The sequence below is a fragment of the Pristis pectinata genome, chromosome 11 (genome assembly GCF_009764475.1).
Source record: "Pristis pectinata isolate sPriPec2 chromosome 11, sPriPec2.1.pri, whole genome shotgun sequence".
In the NCBI taxonomy this organism is placed as follows: Eukaryota; Metazoa; Chordata; class Chondrichthyes; order Rhinopristiformes; family Pristidae; genus Pristis; species Pristis pectinata.
In genome coordinates, this window is record NC_067415.1 from 61,082,871 (window position 1) to 61,098,133 (window position 15,263).

Consider the following 15,263-nt stretch of genomic DNA (forward strand, 5'->3'; position numbering starts at 1 on the left):
CTGAGTAAAATAGAGGGCTATGGGTAAGCCTAGTAATTTCTAGGGTAGGGACATGTTCGGCACAGCTTTGTGGGCCGAAGGGCCTGAATTGTGCTGTGATTGTTTTATGTTCTATGTTCTAAGAATGAACTAAGGAAACTCAACACCAATTGCTAATTGCATTTAACTTGAGCGTGTCAGACTTCTTGCAAGAAACCCACTAAGGAAAAGCAGAATAGGTATTTCAATATGTAAATTGGTAATTTAATGCAACATTAGATAAAACATCGAACAGTACAGCACAGGAACAGGCCCTTCGGCCCACAATGTTGTGCAAACTAATTAAACTAGTAATTAAAAGCAGCCTCCATTACCAGTTTTCTAAAGCTGCAATATAACTCCCTGACTCTTGAACTCAGTGCCTCAATTAATAAAAGCAAGCATGAAAAACATCTTCTTTACCACCCTACCAACCTGTGCAGCCACTTTCAGGGAGCTATGCACTTGGACCCCAACACCCCTCTATACATTAACACTGTTAAGGGTCCTGCCATTAGCTGTGTACTGTCCCTTTACATTTGATCTCCCAAAGCACAACAGCTCACACTTGGCTGGATTAAACTCCATCTGCCACTTCTCTACCCATATCTGCAATTAATCTATATCCTGCTCTATCCTTTGGCAATCATTTACCCTATCCACAATGTTTGCGAACTTACTAACCCACCTATCCACATTTTCATCAAAAACAGCAGAGGTCTCAGTATGGATCCATGAGGAACACCACTAGTCATGGACTCCCAGCCAGAATAGTGACCACTATCCTCAGTCTTCTATGCGCAAGCCAATTCCGAATTCAAATGGGCAAGTCACCATGGATCTCAAGCATCTCAATCATCTGATTGAGCCTCCCATGAGGGACCTTTTCAAAGACCTTACTAAAATCCATGTAGACAACCTCCACAGCTCTACCCTCATCAATCACCTTCATCACCTCCTCAAAAAGCTCACTCGTTAGTAAGGTGAGACTTGCCCCATACAAAGCCATGCTGACTATCCCTGATTAAGCCATCCCTAATGCAATCCCTCAAAATCCTCTCCAATAGCTTCCCTACCATTGATGTGAGACTCACCAATCTATAGAACATAGAACAATTACAGCACAATTCAGGCCCTTCGGCCCACAAAGCTGTGCTGAACATGTCCCTACCCTAGAAATTACTAGGCTTACCCATAGCCCTCTATTTTACTCAGCTCCATATACCGATCTAACAGTCTCTTGAAAGACCCTATCGTATCAGCCTCTACCACCATTTCCAGCAGCCCATTCCACACATTCACCACTCTCTGAGTAAAAAACTTACCCCTGACATCTCCTCTATACCTACTCCCCAGAGCCTTAAACCTATGTCCTCTTGTGGCCACCAATTCAGCCCTGGGGAAAAGCCTCTGACTATCTACCCTATCAATACCTTTCATCATCTTATACACATCTGTCAGGTCCCCCAGCCCGTCCTCCGTCTCTCCAAGGAGAAAAGGCCGTTCCCTCAACCTGCTTTCACAAGGCATGCTCCGCATTCCAGGCAGCATCCTTGTAAATCTCCTCTGCATCCTCTCTATGGCTTCCACATCTTTCCTGTAGTGAGGCGACCAGAACTGAGCACAATACTCCAAGTGGGGTCTGACCAGGGACCTATATAGCTGCAACAATACCTCACGGCTCCTAAATTCAATTCCCCGATTGATGAAGGACAATACACCTTATGCCTTCTTAACCACAGAGTCAACCTGCACAGCCGCTTTGAGCATCCTATGGACTCAGACCCCAAGATCCCTCTGATCCTCCACACTGCCAAGAGTCCTACCATTAAGAAGACTATATTCCGCCGACATATTTGACCTACCAAAATGAACCACTTCACACTTATCTGGGTTGAACTGCATCTGCCACTTCTCAGCCCAACTCTGCATCCTATCTATATCCCTCTGTAACCTCTGACAGCCCTCCAAACTATCTACAACACCCCCAACCTTCGTGTCATCCGCAAACTTACTAACCCACCCTTCCACTTCCTCATCCAGGTCATTTATAAAAATCACAAATAGTAAGGGTCCCAGTACAGATCCCTGAGGTACACCACTGGTCACCGACCTCCACTCAGAATACGACCACTCAACAACCACTCTTTGCCTTCTGTGGGCCAGCCAGTTCTGGATCCACACTGCAATGTCCCCTTGGATCCCATGTCTCCTCACCTTCTCCATAAGCTTCGCATGGGGTACCTTATCAAATGTCTTACTGAAATCCATATACACTACATCTACTGCTCTCCCTTCATCGATGTGCTTAGTCTCATCCTCAAAAAATTCAATCAGGCTCGTAAGGCAGGACCTGCCCTTAACAAAGCCATGCTGACTATTCCTAATCATATTATACCTCTCCAAATATTCATAAATCCTGCCTCTCAGGATCTTCTCCATCAGCTTACCAACCACTGAGGTAAGACTCACCGGTCTATAATTTCCTGGGCTATCCCTACTCCCCTTCTTGAATAAGGGAACAGCATCCACAACCCTCCAATCTTCTGGAACCTCTCCCGTCTCCATGGACGACACAAAGATCATCATCAGAGGTTCCGCAATCTCCTCCCTTGCCTCCCACAGCAACCTGGGGTAAATCTCATCCGGTCCCGGCAACTTTTCTAACTTGATGCTTTCCAAAAGTTTCAGCACCACCTCTTTTCTAATATCTACATGCTCAAGCTTTTCAGGCCACTGCAAGTACCCACTATAATCCCCCAGATCTTTTACTGTGGTGAATACTAACATAAAGTATTCATTAAGTACCTCCGCTATTTCTTCTGGATCCATACACACTTTCCCACTGCTGCACTTGATAGGCCCTATCCTTTCGCATCTCATCCTCTTACTCTTCACATACTTGTAGAACGCCTTGGGGTTTTCCTTAATCCTGCCCACCAAGGCCTTCTCATGTCCCCTTCTGGCTCTCCTAATCTCTTTCTTAAGTTCCTTCCTTTTAGCCTTGTACTCCTCCAGATCTCTAACATTACTTAGCTTTCTGTACCTTTCGTATGCTTTTCTTTTCCTTTTGACTAGATTTATTATAGCCTTTGTACACCATGGTTCCTGTATCCTATCATGACTCCCCTGTCTCATCGGAACATGTCTGTTCAGAGCTCCACACAAATATCCCCTGAATATTTGCCACGTATCTTCTGTACTTTTCCCAGAGAGCATCTGTTCCCAATTTAATCTTCCAACTTCATGCCTGAGAGCCTCATAATTCCCTTTACTCCAAGTAAACACCTTTCTACCCTGTCTGTTCCTATCCCTCTCCAGTGCTAACGTAAAGCAGATAGAATTAGGATCACTATCACCAAAATCTTCACCCACTGAGAGATCTGACACCTGACCAGGTTCATTACTAAATATCAAATCAAGCACAGCCTCTCCTCTTGTAGGTCTATCTACATACTGTGTCAAGAACCCTTCCTGAACACACCTAACAAACTCCACCCCATCTAAACCCCTCACTGTCTGGAGATGCCAGTCGATGTTTGGGAAATTAAAATCCCCCATCACAACAACTCTGTTATTCTCACACCTTTCTAGGATCTGCTTCCCTATCTGCTCCTCAATAACCCTGTCACTATTGTGCGGCCTATAAAAAACATCCAGCACCGTTATCGACCCCTTCCTGTTCCTAACCTCCACCCACAGAAACTCCGTAGACAATCCCTCCATAACCCACCTTTTCCGCAGCCGTGACACTATCTCTGATCAACAGTGCCACTCCCCCACCTCTCTTGCCTCCCTCCCTTTCCTTCCTGAAACATCTAAAACCCGGCACTTGAATCAACCATTCCAGCCCCAGAGCCATCCAAGTCTCCGTAATGGCCACTACATCATAGCTCCAAGTATCGATCCAAGCTCTAAGCTCATCCGCCTTGTTCACAACACTCCTTGCATTAAAGTAGACACATCTCAAGCCTGTCTGAACACGTCCCTTCTCTATCACCTGCCCACGGCACCCACTCCTAGCCTCCTCCACTCAAGAGCCAAACACCTCCTCCCCAGTCTCTCCAATACAGATCCCACCCCCCAACAATTCTAGTTTAAACTCTCCCCAGTTATAGGATTATCCCTATTTCCCTTCTTAAACAACAGAACAACTTCAGCTACTCGCTTTTTTACACTGATTTCTTAGATGCATCAGGAATGCAGAAAGATCGGGAGGTGATCATGTAAGCACAACTGCCTGTGTTCCCAGGGCTATACTCTGCTGCACTTTGCAAAACTCTACACTTAGGTGAGGTGTGGAGCAACATTCTGAGAAGATGGAGGCTCTTTAGAAGAGGGCGAGAATGAGGAGGAAGAAGAGGAGGAAGATGTAGGCATTTCTACCCAAGATATCCAAAATGGGCTCAAAATACGGTTCACAGGTTGCAGCAATTCTCATCCAATAATGAATTGCCAAACTCCGCTTTCTTCCCTCCAACTTCACTTCCAATAACCCAATCAAGTCCTGCAAAAACCTGTGCATATCTTTCTCATCTCTTTTCTTCAGCATCATTCCATTTCTCACCTTGCCACGCAAATTTAAAAAAACACTAAAATTAATCAAAAATATTAAATAATTTCCACGTGACTCCAAGCACAGAAAGTTAAGATGTTTTAACATTGTGTCAAATACCACATCGATTATTTCACTCTTCCACTTCATATAATTCCCATCTGGTGCAATGGGGTGCAGCATCTGTGCCCAGTCAAGTGGTGCTTGGATAGTCCGGTAACCACCTGCGGAAGAGTTCCCACTGATGCTCCACCTCTAGCTTTTATTTCTGCTCACTTGTTATGTGTGAGTGGGCAGTTGAAATGTTTATGATCTCATGGTATTCATGAGTCTAATGATGTTCTTTGCTGAGGTGCAGGAGGTATTTACCTGTTGTGTGTCCTATGGGATAGATGTTGGCCCTGTGGAAGATTAGCAACAAGGATTATAACAATCTGAGTAGGAGTGTTTAAGATTATCATTTCCCAAATGAACATTTTTTTTTAACTCAATGTTGATCAAATCCACAAAATTAGGTATTGTATTTGAGGAGCTCAGAAGAGATGGAATTTTGTCAATGGGCAGTCTTAAGAGCTCTCCCTGAAGACACCAACCATATCTGATGAGAAGCATGTCACAAAGCATGTCTATGTTATGTCTATTTCCTATGCAAATGTGGAGTAAAATATGGCTGAATAGCCATCTCCAGTTCTCACCCTCTCTTGGTTCTAATCTCTCCTCACCTTCTGGAGGGGAGATCTTTGAATGACAGGGGTAGCATATATTGTCATAGAGTCATACCACTAGGAAGCAGGCCATTTGGCCCAAGCCGACCAAGCTGCCCATCCAAGCTAGTCCTATTTACCAGCATTCTAAACCTTTACTATCCATCTACCTGTCCAACTATATTTTAAAAGTTGATATTACCTGCCTCAACCACTTCCTCTGGCAGCTGATTCCACATAGATACCACCCTTTGTGTAAAAAAATTGCCCCTCAAGTTCACTTGATCTCAGCTGCCTGTACCTGATCCATGCCTCCTTTTTCCTGGCCAGGGCCTCAATATCCCTCGTCAACCAGGGTTCCCTATTCCTACCAGCCCCGCCCTTCACTCTAACAGGAACGTGCAGACATCGAGCTCTCACTATCTCACCTTTAAAAGCCTCCCACTTGCCTATGGTTCCCTTGCCCACAAACAACCTACTCCAATCAACCTTTGCAAGCTCCTGTCTCATACCATCAAAGTTCACCTTGTCCCAATTTAAAACCTGAACCTGTGGAACAGTTCCCTTTCCATAACTATTTTAGAACTAATAGAACTATGGTCACTGGTCCCAAAGTGCTCCCCCACTGTCACCTTAGTCACTTGCCACACCTCATTACCCAAGAGTAAGTCAAGCTTTGTCCTCTTCCTAGTAGGGCCTTCTATATATTGCCCAAGGAAACTTTCCTGAATGCACTTAACAAATTCCACCCTAAGCCCTTAATAAGGATTGTATGGATGGAAAACATTTGTAGAGCCGTAGATAATGAAGGTGGTTGTTTAAGACCATAGCAGGACATAGATCAACTGCAAAGTTGGGCAGACCAGTGGCTGATGCAATTTAATCCAGGCAAATGCAAAGTAATGCACCTTAGGACGTCAAATTCTTTTAGGTTAGATAGAGTAACTGGGAGGGACCTAAGGAGCATTGATGTACAGAGATACCTTGGGGTGCAAATCCATGGCTCCCTGAAAATGATGACACATGTGGATAGGGTAGTGAAAAAGGCATTTGGGATGCTTTGGCATTGAGTGTAAGAGTTGGAATATCATATAGCAGTTGTACAAAACATTGGTTAGATTGCAGTTAAGAGTACTGTGTATGGCTCTGGTCCACCACACTGCAGGAAGGATGTGGTGGCAATACAGAGATTGTGCAAAGGAGATTCACCAGGATGTTGCCTGGATGGAAGGCTGCAGTTATAAGGAGAAATTGGATAGGCTGTGTTTATTCTCACTGAACAAAGGAGGCTGAGGGGTGAACTTAGAGGTTTACAAAATAGCAGCATTTTCCCAGGGCAGAACTAGAGGGCACAGGTTTAAGGTGAGAGGGAGAAATTTAAATGAGATCTAAGGGGTAGCTTCTTCATGAGGGTGGTGCATATTTGGAATGAGTTGTCAGAGGAAATAGTAGACACAGATACAATTACAACATTTAAAAGACATTTAGTCAGGTACTCAGATAGAAAGGTGGGCCTAACCTGGGCAAGTGGGATTAGCGTGGATAGGCATCCCGGTCAACAATGGATACGATGGGCTGTAAGGGCCTGTTTCTCTGTGCTGTATGTTTCTGAGATTCTATGAAGTGGACATATGGGAGCAAATGGAGGGCTTTGAGCTACGCTCCTCTGTCTGCCACAGTGTTAACAGTTCCTGAGGTCACTAACTATTGGTAGCTCTTAAGTGAGAAGCAAGGAACCATTTACATGCTGCTGTCATTTATGGCAACCTCCAGAGGCATCTTTCTCCTCACACCGGAAAATAAAATGTTACCCCTTACAGGCCCTCTTATACAATCCAGAAAGGACGCATTGAACAATGGGCAGCATTGGCATTCCGTCTGACTGTCTTTTGCCTCCCATGTATTTTGCATCAACACCAAAATACATCAAATGTCTTGCTTGCAAGGTGATGTTCTGTTGTGGAGTTAAAATGCATATCATCATTAATCCTGCTCAACCTATTTGCTTGGAAAGCCAAAACCAGCAAGTTAATACTATGATCCAAAAGCAAAATACTGCACATAATGGTTATGTTTCTGTTTTATTTATGTTAATACAATGGCCAAATTAAAGTAGCTCTGACAAATGAGCTGCCAGCACAGCCCACAGGTACATCAGTACTTCATATTTCAGCCCACTGGATAAAGGAAACATAAGAGATGGTGTGGAAATTTGTAGATGGAGCATAATACATTGATAATACAGCCAAAATCATTCATAATCAAATTGGGAAACAACAGCTTTCAGAAATATAGTAATTATTTTGTTGTGTATCGCTATCGAGGGAGCATTTAAGATCAATTCAGATATAGTACAATACACTATTCTAATTTATTTCTCGTCTTCCGACAGCATTACATTGAAACTTATATACAGTACATACAATGGAAGACACAGCAAGATATGATAAGATTACAATTATCTTTTGTCTACTTACAAGTGGTATTACATATTATCTTTCATCTCTAGGCTAAAAAGTAACATGAAAACCCTGCATTTATATTAAGGTTTATACAGGTTCATGAGGAAAAATGCATGCCTTAAACTGAAAATAGCAAAATATACAGATAGCAAATGTTGCTATACATTCTAGTGAAAACAGTAACAATAAAATACAGGCTCCAAACTGTAAACTAAGGATGTAAAATATTCCATACATAAATTCTGGATCATACATTCAAGCATTACTGTGAAGCTATGAAAACTGTACTGAGTGGAAAATGTTTATTGATTTCAGTTCATTCCATGTTTTGCTGTTGTCTCAGGTAAATAAATCCAAAGTCAGCATTTATTTCAGTGCTATGGTTATAAGTAGCTTTTAATGCTGATTCAGCCACTGCACCAAGATTTATTCCTGTTTTTATCTCATGTAAAAATAAGCAATGTTCACAATCTAGATTTTCCTTGCACGTTATTTTCCTTGCACATTATTTACACACATCATCAGGCATGACTACAAGGGAACTGACCTCCAGCAAAATATAGAGAAGCTCACACAGCTCTGTGGTGAAACTTCAATCACTTGCAAAAAATAGTGTCTACATTCAGAATTTTCTGGCACATTTTTGTCAATAGTTCCAATGTTAATAAATAAGTCAGCAGGAAGTTCTTGTGCAGTCACATCTGTCAAAAGCAGCACTGAACAGTCTACATTCTGCATCCAACAACATAAGTAGCATTCATGGGTAAGAAACAGCAAGAACTTTATATTGCCTAGAAATTTATCCCTGGTCAATGAATCAAAATCTTGGAGAGAAAGTACAAATTATGTTTAGCATTACTGATCAGAGACAAATTTTTAGGCACATAACTTTTGAAGAGATCCCTAACTTCCCTCTAAAGAAAATGAAAATCATCATCCTGATCTTAGGGATCCTTGTACGTATTTTGATGGGTCTTTCTAGGGTCTTCTGATCCAAGTCCAGTAATCTGAAATTGCACTTCTGTCAGCCCATCCTGTTTTTCAGGTATGGGCTTAAACTATTGAACACAGAATCTTTGTTGAACATGACAAGCCCAAAATTCTGACTTATCACATTGGTACAGTATTTCAAAATGTTAAACTTGGTTTGGTGTCTTGGGAGTTCAGCAGTGCTATTGCTGTTTGTGCTCCTTCTCCCATAAAAGGCTGCTTTAGTGTTTAAACGAGGTAGTATTTGTACCAGGTCAGTAACATTCCAATTCATTTGATTTCTGGCCATCTCAATTAAGGTAATGCAATCCAGATATAATAGAAGGTAATAGACACTGGCCATATCTCATCTTGAAACGTCAAAACAGGCAACAGTTAATGTGATGCTGAACAAGAAATGCTTCAGTGCACTCCTCCTGGAAAAGAAAGAGGATGATCGATATCCATAACAGAAACTAATGAGGCAGAAAGCTTCCTTGTCCTTGAAGGTATGTTGTGCATTGCAGTGTTATAACGGTCTCGAGGCATTATTAGCTTCCCATTCACAATGAGGAGAAAAGGTAAACTTGAGCAGCATTCGACAAAGGTGTCTGCTAAGCAGCATCATTTGTGCGAAGTTCCAGCAATTGAGTAGATGGATCAATCTGAACGAAAGAAAAGAAAAATGTTGCTTGAGACAATATATTAAAACTTGGTAATTTAAACATGCATGCATTATTGTTGTCAGGTTGTTTCTGAAATATTCAGATACTCAGAAGGTTTGGATAACCAGCTTCATCTAATTCTAGTGCAGGAATTAGTATTCTTTTACCCCCTCGGAGAACTTGTTTGGATAGCTGTCTAAGCATGGCATCAATACACATGGGAAATGCTACTTTCAAGGTAATGTTTATTTCTGTAAAACAGGAATTTAAGGATTAGAAACAGGAATGCAGAGAACAGTCCAAGTGGGTGGTATCACGAAAGCAAACAATATTTGTGTAAGCATGCTCGGCAGCTCCAATTTCATTTTTCAAGCAGGAGAATCTGGATTACCAGAGGTCTCAGAATAGTCTGTGGATAATGGTCAGATTCAAAATATACCAGAAGCAGACAAGTACCATGATTAGAATTGATTTTAAAATGCAACTTCGTAGGCGTGCTCTATTTTAGGAAAGCCCACCAGTCTTTTTATACATTAACTGTGAAGAAATGTTAAAAGTGGCAAGGAGCATTCACATTACCTAATATTCACCTCTAACAGGAGAGGGCCCAATTGAGTAAGCAATGAGTTCTAGAAAATATAAGGCTGGTGTTTACAATGTTACTGTTGGCACAAGCTCTTTCCAGTTTCTTAAAGTGCAGTTATCAGGAGATACACATAGGCCTCTGTTTATTAGCATCCAACTGAAAGTTTAACAAAAGAAATCTACATAATGAGTATCAGATGCAAGAAAATCTGCTGTTGGACCCTCCAACACTTGAAAAGAGGTTTTTGAAGGATACAGCCAAAAGCAAAACATTTAGTGTGCATCACTGTAATCATGCACTGGCAGCTCATAGTCTCAAAGGTAGCATACACCACATAATTCCATTGCTCAAAGAGATTGCTGTCAGTACATGTTCTAGGGGCTTTAAAGCATTGGATTTAAAATCACATAGGTGCTATTATATGTCATTTTCATTAGTTCTCAGGAAGTGGCAAACACAGACAGCCCACACGTCAATATCCAGTACGTCATCTTCTACTGAGGGAAGTTAAAGTCAAACACTAAACATGTTGACTCAGTCACATGCAGATCACACTGGGTGAAGGTGACTGGTTTCCCCTTGCCTGAAGGACAACAGAAGTGCAGAGGTGTGGCCATTTACATGATCTGAATTACAGAATTCAGTTTCACAACTTCCCATTAGTACAGTCTACTGTTACTTTTATAATTTTCTTTTTAAATTAGACTTTTTGCTGCACTGAAATAAAAAAACATTTCAATCACAGTATGTTTGACAATATACAGTAATTATCAGAAATGCACCCAAATACTATGAAAATTGCAGCCAAAACCAATGCACCCCTACAGAAGTATCAACAGAACGGGGGCCATAAGAATAAAATAAATATTACTGTAACAGAGCCTTAAATAGATATTGCCTAGCATGACTAAACCAGATATTAATGAGTTCATGCAATAAACTCACTTTTTACTGGACTATTAAAAACAAATGCACAATAAAAATGCAGAAGAAGAATCAATGGAAGTACACAAGATAAATTACTGCAGAACACAGTGGCACTGTGTGAAATTTGTACTGTCTAACTGGTAAAGACCTATGACAACACGCTATATTTTAAACATTAATCACATTGACATAGAGCGGTCCTACTTGCACACATTGAGTCTATGTCACAAACTAGACTCTTAGGGACTTAATACATACAAAATGCTGGAGGAACTCAGCAGGTCAGGCAGCATCTATGGAGGGAAATAAACTGCTGACATTTCAGGTCGAGACCCTTCATCAGGACTTAAGGATTTGATCTAAGTTGACATTTAAGTGTAATATTGAGGGAATTCTGGTATTGGTATTGGTTTATTATCGTCACTTGTACCAAGGTACAGTGAAAAGCTTGTCTTGCATACCGATCGTACAGGTCAATTCATTACCCAGTGCAGTTACATTGGGTCAGTGCAGTTACATTGGGTTAGTACAGAGCATTGATGTAGTAAAGGTAAAAACAATAACAGTAAAGTGTCACAGCTCCAGAGAAAATGCAGTGCAATAAGGTGCAAGGTCACAACAAGGTAGATCGTGAGGTCATAGTCCATCTCATCATATAAGGGAACCGTTCAATAGTCTTATCACAGTGGGGTAGAAGCTGTCCTTAAGTCTAGTGGTACGTGCCCTCAGGCTCCTGTGAGTTCTGCACCCATTGTTTCTGCCTGCTCTTGCCCCACCAAACATATCTTTTGTCCAGTCCATTCCCACCTGCATCTGGGACACCTCTCAAGCCCTTTGTCATTTTGATAACTTCCAATTCCCTAGTCCCAACTGCTTCATCTTTACCATGGATGTACTGTCTCTATAAACCATCATCTCCCATCAGGAAAGTCTGAAGGCCCTCTGATTCTTTCAGGAACAAAGACCCAACTGGCTCCCCTCCACTAACAGTCTCATCCACCTGGCAGAACTTCTTCCTACTCTCAACAACTTTCGATTCCTGGAGCAAAAAACAAACTGGGTCAGGCAGCATCTGTGGAGGCAAAGGTCGACATTTCAGGTCAAGACCCTGCATCAGGACTGAGTGTAAAGAGGAGATAGGCAGTATAAAGAGGTGAGGGATGAGGCCAGAGCTGGCAAGCAATAGGTGGATCCAGGTGAGGAGGGGTTGACAGGCAGACGAAGCTAGGTGGGGGAGGGAAGGGTGGGGATGGTGACAGAGGCTGGGAGATGATTAGTTAAGACAACAATGGGCTGCAGATTATGGAATCTGATAAGAAAGGATGAGTAGAAGCAGACAAGTGAGGGATGGTGAGTAGATGGGAACATGGGGGAAGGTAGGGGATAGGGCTGAGTGTGTGGGTGATAGGGGGATGGGACCAGTTGGGGAGGGAAAAGAAACTGGTAACAGGGGGCTGGGTGGAGTGGCTGGGGGTTGGAAAGAAGGGTGTGTGTGAGTGCTGGATCAGAATGAGAAGGATTTTAACAACTTCCAATTCCCTGGCCCCTGCCACCTCATCATCACCATGGATGCTCAGTTCCTCATCATGAATGCCTTAGGCCCCTCTAGTTCTTTCTAGAATATAGATCTAACTGGTTCCTTTTTACTAACACTCTCCTCCACCTGGCCAAACTTGTTCTCACCCTGAACAACTCATTTGATTTCAGTTTTTACAAATCAAAGGTGTAGCCATGGGCTCTCATATGGGTCTAGCTATGCCAGGCCTTTTGTTGGCTACATGGAGCAGTCCTTATTCCAAACCTGCTGTGGCACCACTCCCCAACTCTTTCTCCGCTACATCGATGACTGCATTGGTGCTGCCTCTTACACTACTAACTTCCACCCTGCTCTCAAATTTACTTGGACTTTTTCTGACACCTCCCTCCCCTTTCTGGATCTCTCTGTTTCCATCTCAGGAGACATACTATCTACTGACATTTGCTATAAATCCACTGATTCCTGCAGCTACCTAGAATACACTTCCTCCCACCTTGTATCTTGCAAGGACACCATTCCTTGCTTTCAGTCTCTTCATTTCTTCCACATCTGTCCTCCTTTACCCTCTTCTGTTTCTGTGGACTCCTCACCTGCATCTCCTCCATTTCCTGCACTTCTGCTTTCCCCTGCAACTGTAGGAGATGCAAGACCTATCCCTACATCTCCTCTCTCACCACCAACCAGGGACCTAAACAACACTTACAGGTGAGGCAGAGATTCACATGCACCTCCTCCAACCAACTACAGTATTTCCCTCAGTACTCACGATGTGACCTCCTCTACATCAGCGAGACCATACGAAGACTTAGCGACTGTTTTGCAGAATACCTGCACTCTATCTGCAATGACCACCTTAAGCTTCTGGTGGCATGTCATTTCAACTCCCCTTCCCTTTCCCACACCAACCTCTCTCTCCTCGGCCTTCTCCACTGCCATGGTGAGGCCAAATGTAAACTAAATGAACACCTAGTCTTCCTCTTGGGTAGCTTACTGAACACTGAATTTTCCAATTTTAGAAAAACCCACACTCTCTGTGTTCCTTTCCCAATCCCACCAGCCTACCCATGGTCTCTCTCCCTTTTCTCACCTTTTCCATTCCTTCCCTCCCACTCTCTATCTGCCCAGCATTACCCCACCCCACCCCCATCTTGTCCTGCCCTTCCCCTGCACTTCTATATACTGGCCATCTTTCTGCTCCCCACCCTGATGCAGAATCTGGACCCAAAACATCAACACATCCCTTTTGCCTTCATAGATGCCGCTTTACCTGCTGATTTCTTCCAGCAGTTTGTTTTTGTACTATCATGCAGTTTCTCTTTTGGATTAAACATTAAAACAAACCTTACATGACCCCTCAGTTGCCCATTAGATAGCCCATTGCTCAACTCCGTGTCCTGATTAACTTCTACCCTTCAACCATCATTAAAACAAATCAACTGCTTATTTTTCATATTTCTGCCTATCAGAGCTTGCTGCTTGCAACCTCAGCAGCCATGTTTCTCATTCCTGCTTATGTATTTGATTACAGGTACACCAAAATAACTGGACAAATAATTACAGCAGGGAAAGCTCATTTGTGCAGTTGCTCTTGGTAATTCCTAAATCCCAGGATATGACAAAGTTTCATTTCTGAGAACTGTTTGTAACCTGAACTGTTCGTAAGTTGGAAATGAGCAAAAACAGTGTGAGGGAGCAGATCACACAAACAGCTGTGACGAGAGAGAGAGAGCAGACACGGGAAGAGCGACTGTCAGCCGGCCACTCAGTGAGTGAGCGAGTGAGTCTGCTCAGTGCTCCCAGCTCTGCTCAGCCCTGTTGTTGAAGCTTATGGGTGGGGCTGGGGGGGTAGGTGATGGTGCAGAGAAGGCACACAGAAATGCCCTGTTACCACCTGGCAAAAGATACCTGCAGCCCCACAGTAGTCAACAAATACATTTGGCTGGTCTCCCAAATGCTCATTCCTATGTACGGGCTGTACCTAAGTCGAGTGTTTGTAACCTGGGGAGAACCTGTATCCAATATCATGAAGATAAATATATTCAACAGCTTTTCATATTCATCGACAATGCCTAATACGGTAGTTCAAGTTACCAATTACATTAACCATATAGCTACAGCACTCTCAGTTGTAAGATGGTAAAAGAGCAGGGCTCGTAACCGCAATGATTTATGATGAAGAGGGAGGCAATTCAGACAACCGTCCGTTAAAGTCCAAGACATTCTTACTGGCTTCATTTAAATATTAAGCAACACTAATCAAAAGGTTTATCCAACTGTCATCCACTGAGATCTTCAATAAATAAGATGGTTCACTCTCAAGATTATTCTGATTATCAATGTGAAGAAACTTTTGTGCTATCAGTCTTAAATTGACAAATCAGTATTAGTCAGTGCTTTGTATACTATCGCTATTCTTGATATTGTAGCGGCTGCTACCGTGATGTGAAAGCAAGACACTAGTTGATGGGCTGCAGAACAAGAACTGATTTATTTTCCCGCCTTGCATGGGCCTTTTAAGAGGAACGGTTCCCGCCCACTGAAAATGGAAAATGACGTATGCGCTACATCATCAAACTTCTCTCGCACGCGGGTTCTCCCCGTCGCTCGGGGAAGACAAAGGCCCAGAGCCATCTTGGGCCTCGCCGCTCCAATGACGCGCGACCCGACCGCCGAGCTGGTTCGCTGGCTCGGACGGTGAGTCGCTACAATATCCTTTATATCATTTAATGTTTTATGATTTAAAATGTTAAAACGATCTTCTTTATATAGTTTCAATGTCAACAGACAGCTAGTCTGGCTAGGATTCCCTAAAACCCAACCTTCTCGTACAATGGATCAAT

General features: G+C 42.8%; 1 protein-coding gene across 1 annotated transcript in view; it reads right to left on the bottom strand.

Moving 5' to 3' along the window:
- Nucleotides 1-7,339: 7,339 nt before the first annotated feature.
- irs2b (insulin receptor substrate 2b) overlaps nucleotides 7,340-15,263 on the bottom strand; it is a 57,410-nt gene continuing 49,486 nt past the window's right edge. Inside the window, 1 exon segment of the mRNA XM_052026436.1 lies at nucleotides 7,340-9,373. The gene's annotated coding sequence lies outside the window, so the exon portion shown is untranslated.